This window comes from Triturus cristatus, chromosome 5_2, assembly GCF_964204655.1.
Source record: "Triturus cristatus chromosome 5_2, aTriCri1.1, whole genome shotgun sequence".
Classification (NCBI taxonomy): Eukaryota; Metazoa; Chordata; class Amphibia; order Caudata; family Salamandridae; genus Triturus; species Triturus cristatus.
Window position 1 is genome coordinate 60,898,719 of NC_140588.1, and position 20,517 is coordinate 60,919,235.

At 46.8% G+C, this 20,517-nt stretch overlaps 1 long non-coding RNA gene across 2 annotated transcripts in view; it reads left to right on the forward strand.

The window, feature by feature from the left end:
* LOC146822659 (uncharacterized) overlaps nucleotides 1-7,688 on the forward strand; it is a 130,094-nt gene extending 122,406 nt beyond the window's left edge. For both annotated transcript variants that reach the window (XR_014961817.1, XR_014961816.1), the window contains one exon: nucleotides 6,733-7,688. This is a non-coding gene — a long non-coding RNA (uncharacterized LOC146822659). The remainder of the gene's footprint in view (nucleotides 1-6,732) is intronic.
* Nucleotides 7,689-20,517: the final 12,829 nt, after the last annotated feature.

A 20,517-nucleotide genomic window follows, 5' to 3' on the forward strand; every position in this document is an offset into this window, starting at 1 on the left:
TGCCTCAACCCTCAGCTCGCCATTAGAAGACCAGTTGAGATTCTCTATCTGTTTAATCCTTCTGTTCTCCCCCCTACTTATTTCGCACTTTCTTTCTGTACTCTTTGAACAGTGTATCACCTCATCCCTATGGTGGATTTACAATCTTTTATTTAGCATGTAATTGTAAATTGTCAGAAAACGTTTTGTGAACTGTAATGGATGCTTGTGACGGATGATATATAATATGTGTTCGAGGCATGTGGGCTGCTGAATTCATATCTGTGCATAGATCGCCGCCTAGTGTTGGGTCCGGATGTTTGCACGTTGTTGTCCTGGAAGAGTCTTCGAAGTATCCTTGGATAGGTGACTCCTCCCCTGGACTACAGTGCGCATGGGCATCCTCTCCATCCTCAGATTGTTTTTTTCCGCCATTGGGTTCGGATGTGCTATCTTAGCTCAAGTTAGGAAAATATTTTTTCGAGGCCAAAAGGCCTTTTAGTTCGCGTCGGTACTGTTTATCGATCGGGTTTCGATAGAATTTGTTAGTTTACTAACTTTCAGCACCGACTGCTTTCGCATTTACCTGTCCATCGACTACTTCGACGATGGAATCCAGGACGCCATTCAAAAGGTGTCCGGTATGCAATGCGAAGTACCCACACATCGACGTCCATCCGGTGTGCAACAAATGTCTTTCGCCGGACCACGACGAATCAACATGCATGGCCTGTGCCCGGTTCCGCTCGAAGAAGACTCTGCGGAATCGACGAGCGGCGAGACTCGAGGCGCAGCACGCGGCACCGGCCCCGACAGACATCTTCGGCGAGGCCGAGGACGTCGAGGAATTGGAAGTCTTGCCCTCCAGTCCCGTTTCCGAACACGAACCCGGATCGGACGAGGAAGACGAGTCACTCTTCCACAGAGGTGAAGACGACACCGAGGTAGGAGACGACGAGGAGGCCTTCGGGGCCGAAGAAAGTAGCTCCAATGATGAACAAGGCCTACCTGTTCAAACCGTTCAAACACCAGTGCCACAGCCTATGGCTCCGGTCGAGGGATCGCCTTCGGGCCTTACCCGAGACCCATCCCGCAGTTCTTCGGCCCCGCCCTCGGGCCCGGCCTCGGACGTTCAGCGGCAGCCATTACTACATAAACAGGCTGGTTTCCCTATCACAAAACCGAAACCGAAAGCTGCTCAGGTTCCACCGAAACCGAAACTGAAAGTAGCGCTGGTCGGATCGAGGCCTTCGACGCCAGCGCACCGCGTCGGCACCGACCGCACCAAGAGGGACTTCGGTGCCGAACTTGAGGCGGGCGACGTTGGAGTCGACAAACGGAAAAAAGCCATCGGCACCGACAAACCTGCTCGGCTACCGGCACCGACGACACCAAGGGCCGTACCGCCTGCTGTGTCTCACATCGCTCCCTCGACGACACCTAAGCCTCAGGCATCGAAGACTTCGACGGTGATCTCTTCACCCCGACTCGATGACCCGCCGGCACCGAAAAAATCTACGGCCGCCTCTACGAGCCTGGCCGGTGCCAAAGCCTCGAAGGCGCCCCAAGTACGACCTGGTGTGACGCAAGGCAGCAAAACCACACCTGTCCTCCAGGACACATCGGGCTCCGGTTCGGTCGGAGCTCCCGCAGCCTCTTCGGTGCCGACCAACATTACCTTCGGCTTGCCTCCGTCAACAATCCCAAAAATGTTCCAACTCAGGACACGGGTCACCCAACCTACGGTCACACCTGCTGAGACGTCTCCAGCACGTATCATCGACGCCGGCACTGGCAGAATGATTCTCCAGGACCGAAGGATAACTTCGGAGCCGCCATTGGACCCTTTCAGGATCCCACTAAAAAGGAAGTTGCCTGCAGAATCGGAACCTCTCCTTTATGAACCCTTCCATTCATCCTACCAGGATCCACACCGGTTCTCCCCCACACGCTCCGATACAGACGCATTGGAGGACTACATGGCTGACCAAGTCCCCTACCATGTAGACACGGACCCTGATGACCAGCAGGACCCTGATCAAACTTGGGGCGACCCTGCAGACCCCAGTGCACCTCTCGATGCACAGGATCCACAACTCTATGGGGCAAAGACATCTCCTACGGAGGATACTGCAGCGTTCAATGCTCTTATCGAACGTGCTGCCAATAACCATGGGGTGCAGCTTCACTCTGATACCATCGAAGATGACTTTCTAATGGACACCTTTGCATCCTCAGAAAGACATGTAAAGACTCTGCCAATGTTGAAGGGGGTCCTCAAACCAGCCAAGGACATTTTCAAAGAACCCACCAGGGCACGAGTGATAAACCCCAGGATTGATAAAAAATACAGATCAGCACCTGGGGATCCTACTTACATCAGAGGACAATTACCACTCGACTCCATCGTCGTAGCGAATGCACGCAAGAGGGCACACTCGCAAACAACAGGTGACGCTCCTCCCCCGGACAAAGAGTCCAAGGTGTTAGAAACCTCTGGCAAGCGAGTTGCCGCCCAAGCTGCCAACATATGGCGCATAGCCAACACTCAGGCGCTCCTTGCTCGCTATGATAGAGCGCACTATGACACACTTGAGCAAATATTCCAACATCTCCCTGACCAGTTCAAGGAAGGCGCAGAAATGCTCATCAGAGAAGGACAGCTACTAACGAACGCTTCCATCAAATGCGCACTAGATGTTGCAGACACGGCTGCCAGAGCCATAAACACAAGCGTCATGTTGCGACGACATGCCTGGCTACGGATCTCAGGATTCAAGCCTGAGGTACAAAACAATATACTGAACCAGCCCGTCAACCCCGACTATTTATTCGGGCCAGAGGTTGACACCACCCTCGAAAAGATAAAAAAGGATACGGACACTGCAAAGTCCATGGGCGCACTACAAACTCAGTCCTTTCGGAGCGGCTCCTTTCGTCGCCCCGGAAACAAGGGAGCAGGTAGAGGACAGGGGTCACAACAAACATATAACAAAGGCAATACACAGACCACCTATGATAAAAACACCCGAGGTGGATATCGTGGCTCCAGCACAAAGGGCAGAGGACGCGGCTACGGCAACACCAGGTCCTCCCCCAAGAACAAGCAGTGACGCCCTCTCCCTTCCTCCCGACCACATAACACCTGTCGGGGGAAGGCTACAAAGGTTCCTGTCCACGTGGAATTCCATCACCACGGACAGGTGGGTCAAAGATATTATAAAATACGGTTACTGTCTGGAGTTAACCTCCACTCCACCCACAATACCACCAAGAAGCCGTCCTATGTCCTCAGAGCACTTAACGCTCTTACAGCAAGAAGTGCAAAGTATGCTTCTAAAAGGCGCTATAGAGGTCGTACCCATCCACGAGCAGGGTGCGGGAGTGTACTCCCTCTACTTCTTAATTCCAAAAAAGGACGGGTCGCTCAGACCTATATTGGACCTGAGACCCCTGAACCAGTACATTCTTTCAGAGCACTTTCATATGCTCACTCTACAGCAAGTCCTTCCGCTTCTCAAGCAGGGAGACTTCCTAGCCACACTGGACCTCAAGGATGCGTACTTTCACATACCCATCCACCCCTCACACAAAAAATACCTCAGGTTCACTGTTCAGGGGCAGCACTATCAGTTCAAAGTCCTTCCCTTCGGCGTGACAACAGCGCCCAGGGTTTTCACGAAGTGCCTAGCTACGGTGGCAGCACATCTACGGAGGCAGCATATACACGTCTACCCCTACCTAGACGACTGGCTCGTTCAAGCGAAGTCAGCCCAGCAATGTGCAAGCCACATGTCCCGCACCATTCACCTTCTTCACAGTCTGGGATTCTCACTGAATTATCCAAAGTCCCATCTCCAGCCCGCACACGTACAACAGTACCTAGGTGCGACTATAGACACTCTGGCGGCCACAGCTCAGCCAAATTTAGTGAGGATCGACAGCATACAACTGCTGATCTCCAAATTCAAACCCAATCACTCACTTCCAGCGCGAGTGTTCATGCAGTTGATAGGCATGATGGCCTCCTGCATCTTCATAGTCCCGCACGCGAGATTACATATGCGCCCACTTCAGGAGTGCCTAGCACGTCAGTGGAATCAGGCTCAAGGACAGTTAAAGGACCTAGTGTTGGTGAGCGGTCGGGCATACAACTCTCTGCATTGGTGGAATCCACAAAACCTTTGCAAGGGCCGACCGTTCCAAGAGCCTGTCCCACAAATAGTACTGACAGCGGACGCGTCTCTCCAGGGATGGGGAGCTCATGTACTCCACTACACAGTGCAAGGACTATGGACAACACAACAAAAGAAGTTGCACATCAACCTTCTGGAATTGATGGCAATCTTCCTAGCCATGAAGGCATTCAAAGTACATCTATGCAACAAGGTCGTGTTGATCCGGACGGACAACATGACCGCAATGTACTACATACAGAAACAGGGAGGCACACACTCTCCACAGTTGTCTCATCTGGCTCAGAGCATGTGGAAGTGGGCCATTCAAAGGAACATGTTCCTCATGGCGGAACACCTCCCTGGCAAGGACAACCAGATGGCGGATCTGCTCAGCAGACACAGCCACCAAATGCACGAGTGGGAGTTACACCCATCAGTACTCCAACCGTACTTTCAGCAGTGGGGTCATCCGGAGATAGACCTATTCGCGACAAGCGAAAACGCAAAATGCCCAAGCTTCGCCGCCAGATTCCCACATCCGCAGTCGCAGGGCAATGCGATATGGATGAACTGGTCCGGCAGATTTGCGTACGCTTTTCCCCCAGCGCCATTGATACCGCTAGTGGCCCGCAAACTCCGACAACACTCCCTGACACTCGTCCTAGTTGCTCCCACGTGGGCACGCCAGCCGTGGTACACCACCTTCCTCGAACTTTCCGTGGTGCCGCATCAAAGGCTGCGGATCAAACCCGCGCATTTGACGCAGAACCATGGAGAGGTTCAGCACCCAGATCCGCAACAGCTGAATCTGGCGATCTGGCTCCTGAAGTCCTAGAGTTTGGCTATCTCAACCTGCCACCTGACTGTATGGACATCATCAAGGAGGCCAGGAGACCCACCACCAGAGCTTGCTATGCAGCCAAATGGAAAAGGTTCGTCATTTATTGCGGTAATAATGACATCAACCCGCTGGACGCATCCATCCAAAACATCATCTGTTATCTCTTACACCTATATAGATGCAATCTGGCGTACACCTCTATACGTGTCCATTTGACCGCAATATCAGCCTATCTGCAAACCAGGCAGCACCTCTCTCTATTCAGAGTGCCTGCCATCAAAGCATTCTTGGAAGGGCTCAAACGAGTCATTCCACCTAGTCACCCACCGGCTCCAATGTGGAACCTCAACTTGGTCCTCACACGCCTGATGGGTCCACCCTTTGAACCTCTACACTCATGCGAGATTCAATTCCTTACCTGGAAAGTGGCCTTCCTAGTGGCGATCACTTCCCTCAGAAGAGTTAGTGAACTCCAGGCACTAACCGTTCAAGAGCCATTCATTCAGGTTCACGCTAACAGGGTCGTACTACGTACCAACCCCAAGTTCATGCCCAAGGTAATATCGCAGTTCCACATGAACCAGACTATTGAACTGCCCGTTTTCTTCCAAAACCCACAAACTGTTGCAGAAAGGGCACTACATACACTAGATGTACGGAGGGCCCTCATGTACTACATCGACAGGACTAAACCATTCAGGAAGACAAAACAACTGTTCGTTGCCTTTGCCCCACACCACAAAGGTAACGCCATCTCCAAAGCAGGGATAGCCAGATGGATAGTTAAGTGTATTCAAATCTGTTATCAAAAGGCAAAACGCACATTAACTATTCCACCACGAGCCCACTCAACACGTAAGTTGGGGGCTTCCATGGCCTTCCTAGGAAATATTCCCCTGCATGATATATGCAGAGCAGCCACATGGTCCACTACACACACATTTACAAAACACTATTGCGTAGATGTGCAGTCAAAACAGCAGGCAGCTGTAGGACAGGCTGTTCTCAAAACACTTTTTCAGACCGCTGCAGCTGGCACGGGTAGCCGCCGCTAATAGAGGGCACTGCTATGTATTCTATGCACAGATATGAATTCAGCAGCCCACATGCCTCGAACTGAATATGCTACTTACCAGTATGCATCTGTTCTTGGCATGTAGGGCTGCTGACATTCATATCGCCCTCCCTCCTCCCCGGCGCCTGTCGCAGCTGCAGCTCTCAGAATTACTGCAAGCATGGTCATCACTTTCTGTATCTACTCCATCACTGCCACAATGGCGAAAAACAATCTGAGGATGGAGAGGATGCCCATGCGCACTGTAGTCCAGGGGAGGAGTCACCTATCCAAGGATACTTCGAAGACTCTTCCAGGACAACAACGTGCAAACATCCGGACCCAACACTAGGCGGCGATCTATGCACAGATATGAATGTCAGCAGCCCTACATGCCAAGAACAGATGCATACTGGTAAGTAGCATATTCAATACTGGCTATTCTAAACTGTTTTGTTTTTCAAAGTTCTATGAAAATATAGAAAACAATAAAAACAATTTTTTTTAAAAAGAGGGCTTATTTCCCACCTTCACTTCTTAATTGTCCCTGGGCTTGTAACTTTAGTTTTCCTTTGTTTCTATTGGTTGAGCATTGCATTTGCATTTACCAATGCTTTTGTGTGTGTTTCTTTTATCAGTATCCCGAGGCCTAATTACTCATTCTCATCCACTTCTCATAGGCTTTGATGGCTGGAACTACTTTCATGGATGCATTTGAAGGATTCTTTTGGTGACAGCACGTATGGCTACATTTCTCCTATATTTTTATTATGAAGTTTATTATAATATTTTACGCGATTCATGTGTTTTTCCATAAAATAAGCAACAAGCCCATATGTGTTCCATGAACTACACTTCCCTCCCTAAGTAGTCTAGTGGCAGTATTGTAGATTGAAAACAGATCTTGGTCCCGCACTCCATGTTTTGTTCATTTTAATCCAATGGTAATCCTTAAAGGGGAGCAATCCTGGCTAACGCTACGTCCTGAAGCGCCGAATACACAAAGAAACAACAGCTGATATGAACGATATCAGTCCCAGGATGCATCACTCCATGTGAGATGAAAAATCATCGTACTCAAAGTTTAATCAATAATCCATAATTTTATTATTTATAAAGTTGATTGTAGAACGAGGTATTTACAATATTCAAATGCGTGCATAATGCTCAATCGCCTTTAGTGCAGCATGTCGAAATACCCAGTCCCGTTAACAGTGGTGAAAAGTATAATCCAATGCATTTCGGGCCATGACGGCCCTTCGTCAGGGATACTTTTCTGAAAAGATATTAATCAAACGAATTGGCATTAGTATTCTGTGAACTAATTCCAATGAACATAAAGCTCCTTTTATAAATGTTAAACCAATTGTACATTAACTGACGCTTTCCCTCTCAACCTGAATTAACAGTTCTAAACATGTGCTACCAAGTAGCCCTCCCTCATTGTGGATTGGTCATCGCTGTTTAGTTTGGTGAGCTGTTTTTTCTGCTGAAAATTGTTTGCACTGGTTTTGTTTTTGCAGTGCATCAAATGTTGATGCTCTTTGATGGGCCGGTGCTTCCCATTGTTTTGGGATTGCTGTGGTGTGTGGCTGTCCCGGTGGTGATCAGGCTTAAATAAATAAACTCGCTTTCTTCCATGTGTCCTGGTTTGCTTTACATCTGCACTAGATAAGAACAAACAAAACACAAGTGTATAGTACATAGCAAAATTAGCAATAGCATTACTTGTTCAAAATTCTTATAATTTGGTTGGGATGGTAGATGAATTGGAATGGCGTGAGTGATATTGAATGAGCTGTGTGAAGTTTTTCTTGCACTGCAGTTAGGTTCCATAAGATAAGGCACTGATGGATTAGGTGTGACTTAAAAGGCAGGTTTTGGTGGTAACATTGGTATTCTTATATATTTTTATACCTCCAACCTCTCTCTTGCATGTGCTGTCCATGCTCCATCACTAAATTGTATGGCAGACTGCTCACTGCCTGTTAGTCCCATTAGGCTTTTGTAATTGTAAGACATAACACTTTAACAAAGCTTCAGTAGCTTATAGTGCACAACTGCTCACCAAGCTACAACTTACAACAAAAAACTGCTTATTATTAATCACATAGGTAAAACCTAATGCTTTTGTTAATGCTAGTAGTTTGGTGAATTGACGGCTATGCATGGTTGTGCTGTTTAAATTATGCATGCTAATCTTGGGATTAAATTACAATGCTTAATTATGTGAGATAAATATAAAGCTGACCTGACCAAATAATCAGAGGAGGAAATCCCCGGTGCCTAGAACACCTTTAGGAAAACGTATGAGCAGGAATATTTCCTTGACCTAGCTTGATAATGGTGAGCAATCCTGACCTGCAGACTCTGTATGCCACACTCTGGGTGAGAAGCCGGTGGATGCTTCCTACTCTGTTTCGATGGCCATTAACTTTGCCTTGAAGAAGCCCCATAACTCTACCTGATAATCTTCAGCCTGTGAATCTGCCTCGTCACTGAATGTTTACTTGGTGTGGGCCAGTGACCATCCTTGACTCTCATGGGCTTCAGTCTATATAGGAACTGCCTGTGTTTATTTAGCAAAGATAGACAATCAGAATTCTTTTTTTTTGCAGATTTATATAGCGGGAACTCGACTCGAAGGTATTGGAGCACTTTACATCCTCTTTTTTAGGCATTAGTAACTTGAGGACCATCCCTGACTTTAAGACTAGGAAAATTACAAACCATCTAACAATTATTTTCTGCTAGTGAAAAAACTGCCTTTCACCGTTCAAATACTGGAAGACCCATAAAACTTCCAATACACTTCAGCCCGTACAGAAACCATCTTTGACCCTTTAGCAGTAACAACCCTGTGGCACTGCTCACACTGGCGGCGCCACATTCTGGTTTGCTCCTCTTATGATGCTCCTGAATGTGCTCTGCTGCCTGAGCCTTTCTTCACTACCTCTCCTGGCAGTATCACCAATTTTGTACAAGAAGCACATTGGCACAATTTGAGGAGGATGTGGGAGCAAATAAGATCTGTACATCTCTTGCTAGCATGTGTCTTAAGAGTCTCATAGCACACACACAGACAAACACGCGCACACACATGCACACACCCCACAAGTTCAAGTGTTTCCCTTTTGGGTCACACCTCTTCTTAGCTGAATTCAGTTTGGCCACTACACATAAGGGATATAAAATGAAAGACACTCACATCACAACTGTCAAACCTTCCTGGGGAAGCAATGTATCTCGCTCTGTTGCTTTCTGATGTTTCGAAGCTCTGCAACATTTATCCAATCTCTTTTTCTGCATGAATCGAATTCCAATGTGTCAAAGTATTTGGCTCATTTGAATTAGTTCCTTCTAGACATTGTTAGTAGTAGTTCTGTTAACTGACTTGGATTTAGTTGTTTACTTTTAGAGTTAGGAATTCCTGTTCTGGAATTGTGTTTTAGACTAAGATTAAGGACAGAGTAAGTTAGATAGTGTAGTTCTATATTTTGAGTGCCTTGCATTGTTTGAATTTTGCTTTCTTCTTTCAATTACTTCTTGGATCTTTATAAGGTAATATGGGTTAGAGATATGATTGTTCTTATTGTGATTACTTCTTTCATTCTGAGTTCTGTCTGGTAAGTAATTTCTTCTTGGAACATACTGAACAGGAAGCTGTCTTAAAATGTGCACTGCTTTAGCAATCTGTTCCGTCATTTGGCGCCTTTCCTTCCTTCATATTGGTGCGTCTTGTTCTTCGGTGAATGCTTGTAGAAGTAGAGATAAGTTGTCCATTTCACTTACACTAACTTCCTGAATCTTTTCCATGGCTCAGCCTGACATTGGCATTGGGCCTAGCACTTCATTGACGTCAGTGATTTTGGAACTTTCATTGACTTTGGGCCCTGGGATTCCTACATCTACTAATTTGCTTCACCTCTGCAATTCATGAAATCAACTGCAGTCAGCTACAGCATTCCTAATTAGCTGCCTCTATGGCTCAGCCATTCTGATATGAAATGACATTGGTCCCTGATCATGCAATTACAAACCACTATATATATTTTATACAGACTATTTATTATCACATGGCATCTTAATTGTGTATATATATATATATATTTTAGCATGCAATTTTGATACTCACTGATTTTATACATTTTTGTCCTCCTTTTAGCATTGGGTCTCTTTAGATTTGATCAGTTACCTGACAATATTGCACTTGCACTTTATTGTAGAATTATTTGCTGCTAATTAGACCGATTTGTGACGGACAGTATGTATCTGTATTCTTAGAAATCATTTGCATGACAGATATGTGATTATATGATGCCTCGTTTTTCATGTTTGGCACTTTATACACTCAGGTCGCCTAACTTCTTTTATATTGATTATTGAGAGAACTGTACTTTATGGTTTTGTATTTTGGGCACTTGCCGAATATTGTTTTTAGCAGATATCACCAACCTCTATTTTAGGTTGCTGATTGGTGGATGCAGTATATACTTTTGCACTATGTATGAAATTATGTTTTCATCTATTGTATTCCGCTGCTATGAAATCATTTACTTTTCTCTATATATTTTATTACGCATTGTCATTCGGAAATTGTCCATGATAATGGTAAAGTTCGAACGTTAGTAACTGACCGCATTAGTGCCGCAGTCTGTCTTCTACATTGTTTTACAATGATAGTCTGTTTCTTCAGTTGATTGTGCACATTTTTAACCTTAAATACGTCACAGTGTGGAGACGCATCATGTGATCAAGCTCCCCTCGAGGAGCGAAACGCGTCATGGAAGGCACTGCTCCTGTGAAATTTTGGTTTCAATAAATTGACACTGCTTCACCCACCTATGCCTCGTGGGAGTCCGTGATTTGTCCCTGGAGTCTGGAGGGGCGTGCCTGTGGTTGCGCCGAGGAAAAAGAGTGGACGGGACGTTTTCCATATATATATATATATATTCACTGAAAAAACCATAGGTTTCACACATGTTATAGTTAGCTGGACATTTTACTGATAAAAAACCAATGAAATTCCCCCGTTATAGTTACTGCAGGCAACTATAACTCACGCGACCGCAATCCTCTGCTGATGCTAATACTGTATTTAGACACTTATTTGCCCATGTCTTCTTCCATTAAATTTTAGCTTTACATATATTACAAATATTTTTTTTTCATAAAGACACATATGTCATCAGCAGAAGATTGCGGTCGCGTGAGTTATAGTTGCCTGCAGTAACTATAACGGGGGAATTTCATTGGTTTTTTATCAGTAAAATGTCCAGCTAACTATAACATGTGTGAAACCTATGGTTTTTTCAGTGAATTTGCAAGGTTTTTTAAATGCTAAGTTACTTTACGCCATTCGTGGCGTGCGCGCCCAGTTAACGCAGTTCGTTCCGTGCGCGCACGGTGCGCTTCGCGCACCGTGCGCACAGTGAGCACGCGGTGCGCTTCGCGCACCGCGCGCCCACTTTACGCAGTTAGTGCCCACGTTAAGCGGGATGGGCCATGTACGCACGATGCGCTTCACGCACCGTGCGCATATGGGGAACATATTTTGCGCATCTTTGTGAAATGTTTTCTTTGTTAACTTTTTAACTGATATATGCCATGCACCATTTGCACACGGGGTGGGGAGAACGTGGATAATTTTTTTTTTTTTTACATTTTTTACCGTACGCGTACGGTAAGCGTAATCGGCGATTTTCCGAAAAAAAAATTTTTTTTTTTTTTTGGGCTTGGGGGTGGTTTGGGGACCCCTGTATCAATGCTGGGTGGTTAGGATCTCACGAAAATTGCCTCTTTACACATTTTTGGAGTTCGTTTTTGCTGCCCAACTCAGGAAGCGAGAGAGAAAATGGGGGCCGCCGCTTCCTGGTTTCGACCGATTCGAATGTTTACTAAGATCTAAGAGCCAATCAGAATCGCGCTCGCCACCGTACGCGTACGGTAAGCGCACGGTAAGCGCACCGTAAGCGCACCGTAAGCTGCCACAGATATATATATTGATTTAAAGGCTATTTTCTCAGAATCTACTGAACAGATTTACACCAAACCTACAAAAGGCACTTCCTTGACCTGGGGACTACCTCTCTGCCAAATTTCATTAAATTCTGTTCAGCCGTTCGGGCTGTAGCCCTGTCTAAAGGTCCTATGGAAAAATGCATGGGAAAAACGCGTTTTGGGACCCCCCTTTTATCTCAGCCCCCGCTTGACGAATCCCCCCGAGACTTTCAGGGTAGGAGCGGAGCGTAGCGCCCCACCTATTTTGAAAAATTCGTCGACCGGCGCCAAAGTTATTCAAAATAGAATGTTGCGGATTTCCTATGGAAACGTGGTCCTAACTATAACTACCTACTGGCGACCGCCAGTAGGTAATATATATATATATATATATATATATATATATATATATATATATATATAAACAGAAGCATTTCCCCGATTCTGGAGTCCCCGACCCTACAGGGCGGCCTCACGGGAATGGGCTCGGAGTAACCCATGGAAAACATCATAACACAAGAAGTGAGGCCCAATGCAGGAAACAAGGCTTTATTCCGACACTTCAGCAGCACAGCATACTTCCATTCGCTAACGTTTCGGCGGTTGCCTTGATCACAGCTGGAAGTACCATCAATTAATTTGCAAGTGCGTCAGTGCGTGCTATTTAAAATGTTCATCACGTGACTAAATACTCGAAATACATATCCCACAGTGCATTGTAATTCAATATGCATAAATGTCATGAAGAATCTCGTTATTATTCACCGTACTGAAGGTTGAGAGTTCTTACTTGGCAATGACACTGTGGTAATTTAAATCAGAGTGGCCAGGCCATGTTGCTGTTAAATGTTCGTAGTGCCTGAAACAACCTCATTGTCGTACACGAACGTAGAAGGAGAAATCCCTCACGTATCCCTTCCAAATGCGCTTACGTTTTTTGCTGTAATAGCTGTCCTCAGTAGGCTATGCGCATGAGTGGGTCAAACTCCTCAATAGGATAAACAGAAGCATTTCCCCGATTCTGGAGTCCCCGACCCTACAGGGCGGCCTCACGGGAATGGGCTCGGAGTAACCCATGGAAAACATCATAACACAAGAAGTGAGGCCCAATGCAGGAAACAAGGCTTTATTCCGACACTTCAGCAGCACAGCATACTTCCATTCGCTAACGTTTCGGCGGTTGCCTTGATCACAGCTGGAAGTACCATCAATTAATTTGCAAGTGCGTCAGTGCGTGCTATTTAAAATGTTCATCACGTGACTAAATACTCGAAATACATATCCCACAGTGCATTGTAATTCAATATGCATAAATGTCATGAAGAATCTCGTTATTATTCACCGTACTGAAGGTTGAGAGTTCTTACTTGGCAATGACACTGTGGTAATTTAAATCAGAGTGGCCAGGCGAGGTTGCTGTTAAATGTTCGTAGTGCCTGAAACAACCTCATTGTCGTACACAAACGTAGAAGGAGAAATCCCTCACGTATCCCTTCCAAATGCGCTTACGTTTTTTGCTGTAATAGCTGTCCTCAGTAGGCTAGGCGCATGAGTGGGTCAAACTCCTCATATGCTGTGAAGTCATGTGCTCTGGCCGCTGTGCCACATCTGTGCAAGTAGTGTCAGCATGTAGCTATACCTACTTGGAGAAACTTTTGTTTCGAACATTGTAACTTGTGTAGGGTGCTTAGGGGGTGTTATACAGGGAGAGCGAAGGTAAATTTGCGCGTATCAATTCGGCATTTGTAAAGTGCAAACTACTCACTCGTACGGGTCTGATGGCGCTGGGGGCGTAAGCTGAGCTGCTGCCGGACTCGGGGATAAAGACGCTGAACTACTGACCCCTAACGGTCTGAAAGTGTGGGGTACGGAAATTAAGTGAGGTATTGTCTAGAGTGTCATGCTGCTAAATTGAGCTGCTGGTGGACTCGGGGATGAAACCGTAAGTCCAAACTGTGTGTCCTTTGCTGTGAAGTTATGTGCTCTGGGCGCTGTGCCACACCGGTGAAAGTAGTGTCAGTAATATTTTATACGTAGTAGGAGGAAGTTTTGTTTGGAACACGGACATTTGTATATGGTGCTTAGGTGGTGTTATACAGGGAGTGCGAAGGTAAATCAATACGGTATTTGTAAAGCGCAAACTACTCACTGCTATGGGTCTGAAGGCCCTGGAGGCCGGCGTGGAAATTATGTGACCTATTAAGTGAGCTATTGCCCAGAGTCACCTGGTGCTGAGCTGAGCTGCTGCTGGAGCAGGGGATTAAACCGTGAGCCCTGTGCTCTGAACTCATGTGTTCTGGCCGCTGCGGCACACCTGTCCAAGTAGTGTCAGCATGTGTGCATACGTACTAGGAGGAAGTTTTGTTTAAAACAGTGTGACGTCTGAAGGGTGATTGGGTGGTGCTACAGAGGGAGTGTGAAGTTCAATTCTGCCGTTTCCAATCAATCCGGTATTTGTAAAGTGCAAACTACTCACTCGTACGGGTCTGCAGGCGCTGGGGGCCGGCGTGGAAATTAAGTGAGCTATTGCTCAGAGTCACATGGGGCTATCCTGAGCTGTCGCTAGAGTAGGTGATCAAAGCGAGAGCTCTGTGCTCCAAAGTCAGATGGTCTGGCTGCTGCGACACAGCTGTGTGGAGAATACATTTTGGTGAGGGTGCAGGAGTTGCCGTTACCTGGCCCTAAAATAGCGGGCCTAAGTTGTCAGTTATAAGGTGGCTCTAAAAAGAGCCCTTGTGTTTATTAGTTGGAGCTACATATAAGTGTGGATGCACAGCTTTAAGTTATTCAGAAAACCCGATTTCTCTGATCTGTGAAGTGTACTCCATCACTTCTGTAGATATCAGCCATATCAAAACGTATGTTGTTGTTGTTGTAGATCGCCCCCATTCTATGGTCTCTGAGGTATGCAGACACAGCTTTGTTGACATTCTTCCTAGATTTTTCAATCTGAGGACAAAATTGGTTTGACCATTTCCACTTCTGTCTTTGGCATATATTAGAATATACAAAGACAGTTTGAGGCAAAATCAACATCAATTGTTGAAAGGTGTCCTTCATTAGCATTTCCAAACCTACCCCAGTCAATGTGCCTAGGTCGTTTCAACCACAATGCACAATCATGAGGTGAGGGTGTTGGAGATGCAAACAGGTTTTAACCAAAGGCAACAATTGGTGCCACTTCAATCCTCTCTGTGCAAACCATTTATTGTCCACATTTTGTAAACCTAGGTCTAAGTCAATTCGTCTCTGTTCTGCATACCTCTTGCACCAGAAAACATATCTATGTCCTACGATCCACACTAGCATTTTGAAGGTATGGCTGGGAGGTATGGAAAGATGTCTGTAGGTCATGCAGTTCCTTCGTAGAGTAAGAGATATGTTTAAAGATGGGGAAAAATCTTTTTTTTTTGCACAAAAAACGAGAATTGATTGGAAGATAAGAAGCATTGGGTACTTAAAACTAGGGTGCATATTAGTTGCGTGAAAAAGCATGTTTGTCATTGGTTAATAAAGAGCAGTCTAAACGTGGAGTACATATGATAGGATGAAATGTGCTCAGCTCAACCAGACGTGCTACTTGCATTTGGAAGGTACATTTGGAACTTAAAACAATGGTGAACTTTTAACCCGCAGACACTGTTAAATGTTCGAGAATATGCTGAAAAAAAAAAGTTACGTTTAAAAAAATCATGAACTTTTAACCTGTAGGTGTCGTAGAATGTTCCAGAAAGTGTGGTGATAAAATAGGTTGAACTTCTGACCTGTATGTGGCCGGAATATTAAGTAGCTTTTCATATGAAAAATTCAAAAATAACCAATGGAGATAAGTTTTGGAATGTAGATGAAGGAATGAAGTATTCTGATTTGTTCTTTACATGTATTTATTGGTGGGGCGTGTCAGAACCATTCAGAGCACCCCGGTTCAAGCGCTCTCAATCTGCTCAGTGAATTTGAAGAATAAAAGGTATGGGAGGCAAGGTATATTTCTTTCCCGATTTTTTAGATTGAAAAGACGATCCAAGATGGCCGCCGCTGGTCAGGGGTCTAGTTTCCCGGAGCAGAACAGCAATCGGGAACGTCCAGGTGAGGCGCCTGGAGAAGTGCGCACTTCACCAGAAGACTAGGAGGAAGAAGGCTCGACGGTTGGAGCGGCGCGAAATTAGTCAGGGAACAAGCGGCGGGCTAACTTTGTCGCGCTTCATATTCGGCAGTGCTTATTTGGAGGGCGGAGTAGCACAGGAGAGAGCAGTAGTAAGCTTGGTATTTTTCGAACTTTGAGAGGAGCCTGGAGCTTAGTGAAGCATTACGAATCCGTTTTGAGCTTGATTTAGAGGGAGCTGAAGATTATACTTAGATGGGCATTTAGTCAAAAAAGTTTATGTGAAGGAAGTATCATAAATACTGAGAGTTGTGAAGTGTTTTTGGTACACAGTGCTTTTAGGTTGCCAGAACTATATTGAATATAGTAGCCAATACATTTTCTTCCTACTAGAGGAAAACCCTTAGCAATTAGAGTATTCGTTTCCATAGGTATTAGGTTTAGAGTGCACATTAGTATTGCTGTAGGTTTCCTAGCTCCTTCTTATCCAGTGCACTTAAGAAAAGAGCCAAGTAGGGTTTAACTATTAGAATTCCTGTGAGGAAGGTTTTCCCCCACTGTGAATTTTCACTAGGAGTCATCTGTACAACTAGTAGGTAAGACCCAACAAATTGAGAGACCAATATTAAGCACATAAACAGATAGAGAGGTAATCACCAATGTCATTGTAGTTGCAGACAAAACAGCATATACATCTTACAGAAGAATGAAGAGAGGCACAAGTCACCTAGGAGTTGGGTAGGTGAAAATGTATAAATTAATTATTAATACTAATAGCTTAATAGGAGTTACTTAACCAGATTACTTTTCAGTTCCAATAAGAAGTTGGCTGGTTCAGAACTAGAAGGCAAGAGAAAACCTGAAATCCTGAAGTGGCAGTCTCTTCTCTGTCCCATCCCCTTTCCCCCTGTGGGCTCCTTACCCAGCTGAGTGTTTTCACGAGCTGCAGGAGGCCATAGTGGGGCATTGGGAATTATCGTCTTTCTGCTCCTGTGCATCTGAAGATTCCAGAAGGCCCCTCTGACAGAGTGAAGTGCCCACGTTTAAAATTGCACCTGATCAGAAATGGTAGAGGGACTAGATTTGAAGAAGTTAGGGGAAGTTTTAGAAGGAATCCAGAAGGAGTTAATAATAGTCAGGGAAGAAAATAGAGAGCTTAAACAGGATTTAATTGCTTCTCGGAGAGAGACCTCAGATTTGACCTTGAAGATGAATAGTTTAGCTTCTGATGGATACATCTGCCAGTGGATTCCTCACCTTGTGAATATCCCCTGCGCCAGCAACATTCGGAAACTTTTGTAGCAGTCCACGCCGATGGGGTCGAAGATGACGTCACAGAGACACGGCTCCGCTCGCGACTCCACTGACGTCACCGGCTCCATAAGAAGACCTCCTCGGCGTGATGACGTCAGTTCCCTTTTTTCCGCGCCGACGACGCCAACGGATTTCGGGAATCGTTACTGGTAGCTTTACCTGTTACTTTGTGTTTATTCCGAAGTTTCTCTGTCTTTCTTCGAGAATGTCGGCAAGGAAGTCTGGTTTCAAGCCTTGCCATGAATGTGGCAAACACATGTCCATCACTGACCCGCATGACGACTGCGTTTGGTGTTTGTCATCGGACCACGATGTTGAAGGATGTTCGTGTTGCAGGAAGATGAGCTCAAAGGCTCTTAAGGAAAGAGAGGCAAAGCTCTTTATCGCCCGGATGAAGAGAAAGGAGAAAAGAGGTAGAAGAAGATCCAGGTCGAGGTCGAGGTCGGCTTCCAAGTCGACGTCGGGACATGCTTCAAAGAGCAAGAAGCATAAGAAGAAAAGGAGGCATTCGTCTCATCACAAGGCCTCGACGTCGAAGTCTAAATCGCCTGCTCGGCGTCGAAGGGAGTCAGTGTCTCCTTCTCCTGTTCCGGCTTCGCCTCCTGTTCCATCTTCTCCTGTGTTTTCTCCGGCTCCGGCTGATTCGCCGGTGCCGGCGTCCTCTCCGGCGCCGATGGCTTCTCCAGGTCCTGCAGGTCCTTCGGCTCCGTCTCCGACCCAGGATGAGGATGATCAGGCTCCGGGTGAGTCTGTGACGCCGCAAGTTCCACCGTCGGCGCCGGCAGGCCCGAGTCCGGTGTTACCTGACCAGTATCCAGCTTTCCCTAATCCAGGTCAGGACCCCTCACAGTATCTCAATGCGATGTATGGGGTGTTCTCACGGGCCATGTATTCCTCTGGTGCACCTATGGGTCCGATGGGTCCGATGGCTTTTAATCTGGGAGTGCCGCAGGTTTATCCTCAAGCACCGTTTATGCCTTTCTTCCCAGCGACGCCGTCTTGGCAGATGCCGGCGCCGAAAACATCGACGCCGCTTCCCTCTTCACCGGCGCCGACTCGACCTCGTTCGACGCCGGCTGCTCCAGCTGATCCGCGTTCGACGCCTCTGCCGGCGCCGTCGGATTCGATCACGGCGCCGCCGACGCCGCAGGTGCGGATCCGTTCCAGGAGAGAGGCGCAGAGAGTGCTGGAGGAGAGGAGCTATCTTATGGATGAGGCTGAAGAGGGAGAATTGGTCGAATCCGATGAGGTGTTTGACGAATTGAAGGAGGCAAGTGGGTTGGATTTGTCTCCGGAGTGGGAGATCACTCCTCCTTCAGATGAACCTTCTAAAGACGCGGCTCCTTATCATGCTGTGATAAGAAAGGCTGCAGAGTTGTTGGACCTTCAATTGCCATCTGTTGAGTTCAAGTCTAATATCTTGACTGAGGTGTTGCACTCTCCAACTGCGGTGTCAGAGCCGCTGTTGCCTTTTAATGAAGCAATATTGGAGCCTGTGTTGGATGTGTGGCGCAAGCCTTTTTCGGCTCCTGCGGTGTCCAAGGTGGTTGCAAGGAGATATAGGGTGGCTCCGGGGGATCCTGAGTTTTTGTCATCACACCCTTCACCTGAAAGTCTGGTCGTTCAGGCTGCTTGTTCTGGACGTTCAAAAGGTGCGTTTCCTCAGGTCCCAGGGGACAGAGAGGCCAAGAAGGTGGACCAATCGGCCAAGAAAGTCTTTTCTTCAGCCAGTATGGCATTAAAGTCTTCTAATGCGACTTGTTTATTGGGGCGCTATATCCATGCGCTTATGGATTCAGCTAAAAAGTTGGCACCGAAGCTGTCGGAGGTGGATAGGGCAGGCTTCGGTGAAGTACTGTCGGATGCCCAGGCGGCTGCTCGCCAGGTTATACAGAGTGGCTTGGATACAGCAGACTCAGTTGCCAGGGTCATGGGGTCTTCAGTTGCCACCAGGAGGGGAGCATGGCTTAAGTCCTCCGAATTTTCTTCGGATGTCCAGTCGACCTTGTTGGACTTACCTTTTGATGGGTCTGGTCTGTTTGGGAAGAAGGCTGATGCTGCTCTCGAGCGCTTCAAAGAAAGTAAGGCTACGGCTAGGTCGTTGGGCCTTCAATCCCAGCCGAGAGGTACTTTCAAGAGGTACAGAGGTTTTGGAAGGGCGAGTTTTCGTTCTTATAGACCAGCCCAGCAGCAGCAGCAGCAAAGCTCCAAGGGATATAGAGGAAGGCTTAGGGGTCGCTCACGTGGCCGTCAACTCTCCTCCTCCTCTTCCTCTTCCTCAGCCCCTCCCACCACCGCAAAACAGCCCTAGATTCGACATTCCGGATCATGCTGGTCCTGTGGGGGGCCGGCTTACCCATTTTCTACAAGATTGGGAATCGGTTACTACAGACCTTTGGGTTCTGGATCTTGTAGAAAATGGGTACGCCCTTCCCTTTCGGGAATTCCCTCCAGTTTACCCTCCTTGCCAAGGTGCTTGCTCGGAGGACCACCGTCTTCTCCTGCGGGAAGAAGTCCTGAAGTTGTTTCAGAAAGGGGCGATAGAGGTGGTTCCGGAGCAGGAGAGGGGTCAGGGATGCTACTCCCGGTATTTTCTGATCCCGAAGAAGGACGGCAGATTGCGTCCGATTCTAGACCTCAGAATCCTGAACTTTTACCTGAAACAGGAGAAGTTCAAGATGCTCACCCTTGCGCAGGTTCTTCAGGCGCTGAATCAGGAGGACTGGATGGTGTCGCTCGACTTGCAGGATGCGTATTTTCACATCCCCATCCTGAAGTCGCACAGGAAGTATCTCCGTTTCACGGTAGGGTCGCAACATTATCAGTTTGCGGTCCTTCCGTTTGGTCTTACTTCGGCACCTCGAGTCTTCACAAAGGTGATAGCAGTGGTGGCAGCCCATCTCAGAAGATCGGGAATTTCGGTTTTCCCTTATTTGGACGACTGGCTGATCAAGGCGGAGTCGTCGGAGAAGGTGCTGTGTCATCTGCAGGATACAACTCGGCTGTTGTACAGATTGGGTTTTTCGATCAACGTGCCCAAATCTCACCT